The sequence below is a fragment of the Acomys minous genome, assembly GCF_964271855.1.
Source record: "Acomys minous genome assembly, chromosome: 6".
NCBI classification, from domain to species: Eukaryota; Metazoa; Chordata; class Mammalia; order Rodentia; family Muridae; genus Acomys; species Acomys minous.
The window spans coordinates 72,776,996-72,785,217 of record NC_140487.1 but is presented as its reverse complement, the minus strand read 5'-3'; positions in this window follow the sequence as shown (position 1 = coordinate 72,785,217).

Below are 8,222 nucleotides of genomic sequence, written 5' to 3'. Positions count from 1 at the left end.
CATTCCTGGAGATCACTCACTCAACTAGGTTTTCTACCAATGAATTCCAGAGATCTGTCTGACATGGTTTCCTAGCCCTAACTTACAGACACATATCACCACGCCTGGCCTTTTCAGGGGTTTTGGAAATCCAAATCCAGGTCTCCAGCTTGTATGGGAGGCACTTTACTGAGTGAGCCATCTTCCCAGCTCCAATATTTTGTTTTAATGACAAACCCCCAAATGATGCATAATTTTAATATAAAAGGGACTTACTATGTACCTAATACCTAATCAAATACCTTCTATTTGATTCTGTTCATCATTTCAGGAAAAAAATGAATGGATATATCTTAAGCAGGCCCTTTGAGGCATGAGGTGGACTGACCACAGTAACTTTACATTTCAAAATTTGAAACCATGAATGAATACCTACCATATTGGGAATTAGGGGTATTATTTCCAGAACTCTTCAATCTCATGTTATAAGACACTCACATCATCTCTACACAATGCCAATGAAAATGGTCAGTTATTGTGTGCATCATGAATGGAAAGAAGACTGAATCTGGTCTCTGTTACATTTTATTGTCAAAAAACCAAAAGACAAAACAACAACAACAAAAAGTAAACCAACTCACAAATCTGTCTAATTGAAAAGTTATGAAGCATAGTAGAATATTAGGACATGGTAAATTTCAGTCTTACATAATGTTCTCTAGTCCTAGTTAAAGGTATTATATAACTTTAAAATAACCAAAATAATAACTGGGGATTAGTTCAATGAAGTGGGTTAAGAAACACATGTCAGGGCTTGGGGAGATAGCCCAGTAGGCAGCGCGGTTGTGGCATGAGCATGAGCACCCGAGCTCAGGTTCCCAGCACCACATGGAGCTGGGTGTGGTGGCACACATCTGTCACCCTAGTACTCAGGCACAGACACGGGCAGAGCCTGGGAGCCTGCTGACTAACCAGTCTAGGAAGAATGGTGAACTCCAGGCACAGTGAGAGACCCTGTCTAAAAGGATAAAAACCAAAAATAAAAATGGAGAAACAACTGAGGAAGATACCCAGATGTCAACCTGTGCCCTAAGCTGTCAACCTCTGCCCTAAGCATGCATGTCTGCACAGCAAGTGCATGCCCCAACTACCACACACACCCTCTCCATGCACAACACCCTCTCCAACAGAAACAAACAAACAAACGATGTACGAAAGTACAGAGAAATGTTGTTGGCTATATAGGTGAGAAATTTAGTGCTTGGCAGGAAAGGGAAAGAGAAATGGGACCGTAAGTTGTGGGGATAACAGAGTCACGTTCTAAAGCAAGCACACCACAAGAAGCTACAGCTGCACATGCTGCATTTTATGACACAGCAAATAGAAATCTGCTGGGCAGTGGACAGAATTACTCACTAGGTGCCCTGGGAGAGAAAGGATATTAGCAAATACTAGACACCTGTTGTGTAGCAAATTCCTTAAATTACCCTAGGTCAACTTCCCAACAAGGCAAAGCTAAATCTTATTCCTGCTTCCCAAAAGAACCCTGAAGATTAGAGAGGATAACCAGCATATTCTCAACTAGGCAAAGGCAAGAATTTGTCTATATCTGTCTGGTGTTCCAAAGCCAGTGGTCACTACAAGTTTTTGAAGATGTAAATTACCCATTTTAAGTACACAATTGTTAAGTTTTGAAAAGTTTAACATGACATGTAGCCATCAGGATAATCCATCTTGGGAACACACCACCATTACCTATAAAGTTCCTCAGTGCCCATTTGTAGCTTATCTCTGTAACTTTGCCTTTTCTTAGTTTTATATAACTGGAATCATAAAATCTAGTATCTCAGGGCTCTTGTATGTCACATAAATTTTTAAGAAATGCAAGCAGCAGTAAAAGTTATGTCCTATTTATTTTTTAAGAGTATTCAGAAACTCATCTATCATTTTGTAAGCAAAAGACTTGTTCTCTCCTATTCATTTTATGATGCATATCTTCAATAAACAAAAAGCATGGTTCTCAAAAATGCTGTTTCTAGTCCCATCAGCTCTAATAAACTTTTAAAGACAGAAAGATGACAGATAATACATTGAATTAAATATTTCCCTTCAGTTCACTGATAGTAAGTTATAAGGATAACTGATTAGAATATGTGTGTGAGTTTGTTGTGGGCGGGACTTCCTTGAACATCGAGCTAGACTGATTCTTTATGCAGAGACTAAATTTATCTAAGACCTTAATCCCTTCAAATGCGAGAGACACCAATGTAGCTGATTATTTCTGATTTGATGTGCTGCCTGAAATAGGGTCCTGTAAATTTCTGAAGGAAAATGCCAAATTTATGGAAAGCATTTGCAACAGCATTTTGTTAGATTTCTCTACCCTTGTTTTGCTTGATACAATGCATTTGGAGTAGAGAGCACAGGTCCTTCACTATGGGCCTTGAACAGATTTCTCCACAGGCAAGAATCTCTAGCACGGCATAGATGTACTGGCCTTCATGTATTTGCTTAGTGTTCCATTAGTGAAGTAGCCAGGCAGTGGGGGTGCACGCCTGTAATCCCAGCACTTGGGAGGCAGAGGCAGGTGGATCTCTGTGAGTTCAAGGCCAGCCTGGTCTACAAAGTGAGCCCAGGACAGCCAAGAGAAACTCTAAACAAACAAACAAAACAAAGGAAGAAAGCAGGCCACTGGCCTTGTGGCTAGTTGCATCAGCTGTCAAGAATGAACATGGATCCCAGCAGCCTGAATTTTTGGACACGCCATCTTTCCTGGAGCCATCTGACTTTAAAGACCTTTCCTTTTCTCTCACTTCATAAGCAACATATGTCTTAGAGTAACTTTCTTCTTGATTTTTCATGCCGTGGTTGCCAACATATCTATGTTGTATCTGACACCGCACAGAGCAACGTGTGGAAGAGCAGTCAGGGCACTCAGCCAGCATAGAGCCCAAACCTCACGTCAGCTTCTGTTGTTGTTGTTCTGTTTGTTGTTTTGTTTGTTGTTTGAGGTTTTTGGGGGGTTGTGGGGGGAGTTCAAGGTAGAGTTTCTTTGTGTAGCTTTGGGTCTTAGACTCACTTTGTAGACCAGGCTGGCTTCAAACTCACAGAGTTCTGCCAGGCGGGAGCTGCTGTGCCCGGCAGATGTCAGTTTTAAATGAGTCTGAATGAACAGGCCCGGTGATGAATTATGAACTATCACTGTTTCTTCCTGGGAAACTTACTAACAAATGAAACAGTTTTTTTTCTCCAAATTTACTTTATAAAAAAATCTGTGAGATTGTAGATAGAAACATACATGCTGGAGTCATGGATCTGTAGGCAAAAGTTTCCTCTCAGAATACAGCAATAGCACCAAGTGGTAGCAGAAACAGCTGTCCAAGCCCGTAGAGGGCAGTGTGTTAGGATAGTGCTACCTGGCACCGCAAGTGGTCTCTCAAATGCTTACACCCAAAGAAAGAATATTTTGTGTTAAAAGAGCTTATTTAATTTTTAAACTTTATTTTTAAAAATTTTATTTTATGTGTGTGTTCGGCCTGCATGCATGGCTGCCTGGTGCCCATGGAGGTCAGGAGAGGGCATCAGACCCCCTGGAAGTAGGAATTATGGGAAGGTAGGAGGCCCTGGGTGGAGCTGGGGATTGGAGCCAGGACCTCTTCCTGAACCTGGTTCTGACCATGTGCTGGTAAGAGCTCAGCCATCTCTCCAGCGCCTAAAAGAGCTCACCCGAGCTTCAGGGGATTTCATCCCAGGCTGACGTTTCCTGTCTGTTGTGATCTCTTATGTCACTGTAGACGTCTTTACAATGTGTATCTCACCATGAAGCCCTCCAGCCCCTAAGGCTTCAGGGTTTCTTACCTGACTGACATCTATGGCCCAGCACGTATTTTGACTCTGTAATCACATGCCTTTCTCTACTAGCTCAGTCCCTGAAACCTTATCTGCTAGGTCCAGCCATTTGCTGCCCTGGAAGGCCTCCAAGTGACACACAGCATTTATTTTTCTTAGAAGAAAGTGAGAAAATCAACCAGGTTGCTTTGGCAGTATTTGTAAGAAATTATACTGGGCCATTTACCTTGAAATACCTTTTACAAAAAGATGTATTTCTATTCTGTGTGTATGAGTGCTTGCCTGCATGTTTGTGCGTTGTGTAGGTAGCTGGTGTCTGCAGAGGTTTAAAATAATGTTAGATTCCCCTGTAATTAGAATTATAGATAATTGTGAGCTGCTCGTGTGGGTGCTGGGAACCCAGCGAGAGTCTTCTGCAAGAGCAGCAAATGTTCTCAATCACTGAGCCATCTCTCTAGTGCCTGTGCTGAGACCTTTTAAAGCTAGAATTTGAGTTCATGCCATGCAAAGAAGACAGACATTCTTTAAATAATATAATTTTTATGAGGTAATTACAATTTACTATGCCCATTATATAAGCAGATGAGAGAAAGACGTTAAACAAGCTGCCCCGGATTGCACAGTACAGAATAATCGTCCTTACTGGAAACCAGGCAGACTGGTTCCAGAAGGGCTCCCAGCAGGCAAAGCGCATACCCTACAAGGCTGTGCATCTTTGAAGCCACCATAACCCCTGTTCCCTAGTGGATCGCTATTAGGTCCCAGTAATAGATCTGCCTTGGCTACCCATCCTGAGACAGGACACTAAGCCTCAGCTGCTTTTATACTCAAGTGATTCTTTCACCCAGCCTGCCTTTTTCTCAGCTATAAAATGGGGAGGGGGGGGGCGAAGGGATGGAACCGGAGGACCAGAAAGGCCAACACAGGTACTCACTCACACACGGACGCTGAAGAAGCTGATGTCACAGAAGCACAGAGTAAAATCCTGGTTGCCGAGGGCTTGCAAGAGGGGCTAGGATATGGAGGGGTTGAGAAACTGTGACCAAAACCGGTAGAGAGGATTAGTTCTAGTGATGTCCAGCAACGTCAGGTGACTCTACAATTACACATTTTATAATGAACTAGACTGAGGGAGTCCAAGAGATCCCAGCACAAAGAAATGACGTGCAGAAGGAGAGAAACGTCAATTGCCATGGTATCACGAGACACTGCCTATGTGTATCACATCATTACGTTGTGCTCAATATACAAATATAATTATGCAAACAGGAAAAGGTCAATATTGAAGAAAATAAAAAGGGCTTGGTGTTCCCACCATTTTGGAGGACAAGGGAGGAGGATTGTGAGTTACATAGCAAATACTGACTCAAAAAGCCAAGTTGAAATAAAGAGAATTATATAAATTTTCCATCTTCTTTGGTGCTAACATTATGAGTATCTAAATAACATTTAGGGAAAAATACGTGGGCAGTGACCTACCCACAAGGAGAAAGTTCTGTATGAGGAAGAATGAAGTCACTGCTCTAAGCGAGAAGGCAGGGAGTACTGTCGGGGACTATAGTACTAGCCTGGTTCCCTAAGAAAACGAAAGCAGATCCAGGGAGAAGTACCAGGAGGCTGCTGAGAAACTGCAAGCAGAGTGTGGTGGCAGATTAGGCTTTAGTATTGATAGTACATAGTACACACACACTCAGGTCAATGGCAGAGGACAGACATGGGCCTACTGCACTAGATTGACTTGACTTGGCGAAAGACAGAGTCGGTGGGGACTCCTAGCAAGCAGCAAACAGGCAGCTCAAGATGGGTCCCGATATTAAGATAAGCAGACAGCCCTGCACGTGGGATATAGGACTAACTCCGTAATTTACTGGAGAAAGACAATGGTTCTGCCAAACTAGATAAAGATAGAACAGACTTAGAGGATAATGTTTTTGTGCTTTATGGATCAGCTTAGCCCTATTTGTGAAAGACCATCGCCTCTGTGTACACTGCTACCATAAAATGATACTTTATTTAGGTTATTAATGGAAAATTCCCAAGATACCATATGGGCTGATACTAATTTTTCAATATTTGTACACAATAAAGACAAAGAGGCAATAATAGGGTTAAAATAATTTACTTTTTCACTTATTTGGACGAAAACGGGGCTACACCAAAAGGTGAAGTAATGAAGCAAAACAGACTTGTTTTCATAATACCTATACTGTATCAGGATGAAATTCCTCATTTTAAATATTTAAATATTCATTCTTGTTATTTTTCTTTTCCTTTCCTATTTGAGACAAGGCCTCACTATATAGTCCTAGTATTCCTGGAACTCCAAATGTAGCCCAGGCCAGCTTTGAACTCATAGACTCTGCCTGCCTCTGCCTCCCAAGTACTGGGACTAAAGGCATGGAGCACCTGGTCTGGCTTTCTTCTTATTTTAAAAAATTATATGTATAGATGTGCACAGGAAGTGTAGGTGCCCATGGAGTCTCTGGGTGCTGGATGTCCTGGTGCTGGAGTTGTAGTTGTGAGCCATCAGATGTGGGTGCTAGGAACTGAACTCAGGTCCTCTGGAAGGGCAGTATACTATTTTTCACTGTTGGGTCATCTCTTCCACCTCAGAATTAAATTGCTCACAACTGGAATATATTGCTAGTGGGAGGTGGGGGTGCAAGAGGAATTTCCCCAGAATTATAAATTAGCAGCCTCGGGGTTTTGTCCTAACTCCCTGTAAATACTTAACTACTTCTGAGCAAATCGCTTAAAATTTATTTGTGCAAGGAACTAGATTAGGTTTCTTCCTAAGGTCCTGTGAAGTAAGGTATTAGCCTAATATTTTTTGAAGGTCATCTTTGCCTTAAATGGGTTTATGATAACCTTTGTGAGCACAAACTCACTCTGACAATGTTCCCAAGGAAAACAGTTCGTAGAATGATCGGAACACAGGGTCCAGGATATGATATTGTGATCTAGATAACCATAACAATCTTGCCCGTGACAACAGTGACTCCTGACATTGCTAGCTTCTGTGAACACGTGTCACAAAGACCAAGCTTCCTCCTAACATTTGCTCCTTAGTTCCTACTTAAGAGAGTCACTGATACAGTTGTTTCTCTTTTATAAAAAAAACACATGATTCTGGTGACTAATTCTAAAAGACAAGTTAAAGTTTTATATAACAAGCTAGCATAATTGGGTATTCATAACAACACCAGAATAAATCAAATGAGCAGGCATCCTTAGGCTCAGAGTACCCCTGTCAAATGTTTCTTATTGCTTGTGAGAGGCGGCTGTTACCCTTCCTGAGGAGAAAGCTTTGCTGCTACAGGGCAGTGGAAATGTTCTCTGCTTCACCTGTCCTCATCTGCATGATGAAAAGAACAGGTTGGCAAACGTGTAAAATTAGCAAGCGGCCTCCTCCAGCTGCTCTGAACCTGAAGGCTAGTTAAACCTAGCGCACATTACAACTATCACTAGAGATGGCTGATCGCCTGCTGGGAGCTACCTAAGGCTTTCAATCTGCTCTTCCAGAAATGAATGTCTGTTCTTTGAAACCCTTGGTACAAATGGAGAAATGGGCCACACAGCTTGCTACAAGTAGACCTTAATGCCATCAGTTTATCATGTGTCACATTAGTTTAATGTGTGACAAGATTATCTTCCTAAATGTATGGATGGTCACAAACTTATTGGACTTGTTTATAGGATTAATTAGGAAAAGTTCAGAAGACCCTAGTAGGCAGAGCAGTTTTTAGAACTCAAGAGGGGGGATTTCCCTGTGCGGCACCTGCTTCACACCTTGAGCCTGCTTAGCCGCCTCTCCGAGTGACAAGCTGGCATTTCCACTCTTCAGAAAGTGGCTTTCCAAGTTTACAGTTCTCCCCAGTTCCGCCCCATTCTCCAGGTCTCTTTCTTTTAGGATATTCTATTATTCGTTTCTCTTCCTTTCATAATGTTAGGATAAAGTAAGAATGAAATACCATCTATAAATAGGGCACTTGAAAGGCTTTATTTTTAATCTCTATTTACGATGCTTACGCGTGGCAAGCGAGTTTCCGTGAGGATCTACCGGGTTCAGCCAAAGTAGAATCTGAAATTTTCCGCGGACTAGAAGGAATATCACCTCGTCTCCTCCACGGTTCCGCCGACTCGAGGTGTTTCCCTGAGACACTTACACCCTTTGGGAAACTTCAAATAGTTCTGGCAGTACCGCAGGCAGCAAATCTCTAAATTGCCTGAGGCGCTCTTGGGTTTGGATCTCTACGGCTAAAGCCCGCCCACCCATGCCGAGTCTACCATCTTATTGGTTTATCTGGGCGTCCGTCTCCTCATTAAACCAACCATAACATCCCTTCTTACCCAAGGGATTAGGGAAACCGGAAAGAACCCCCGGCCGGTCTCGG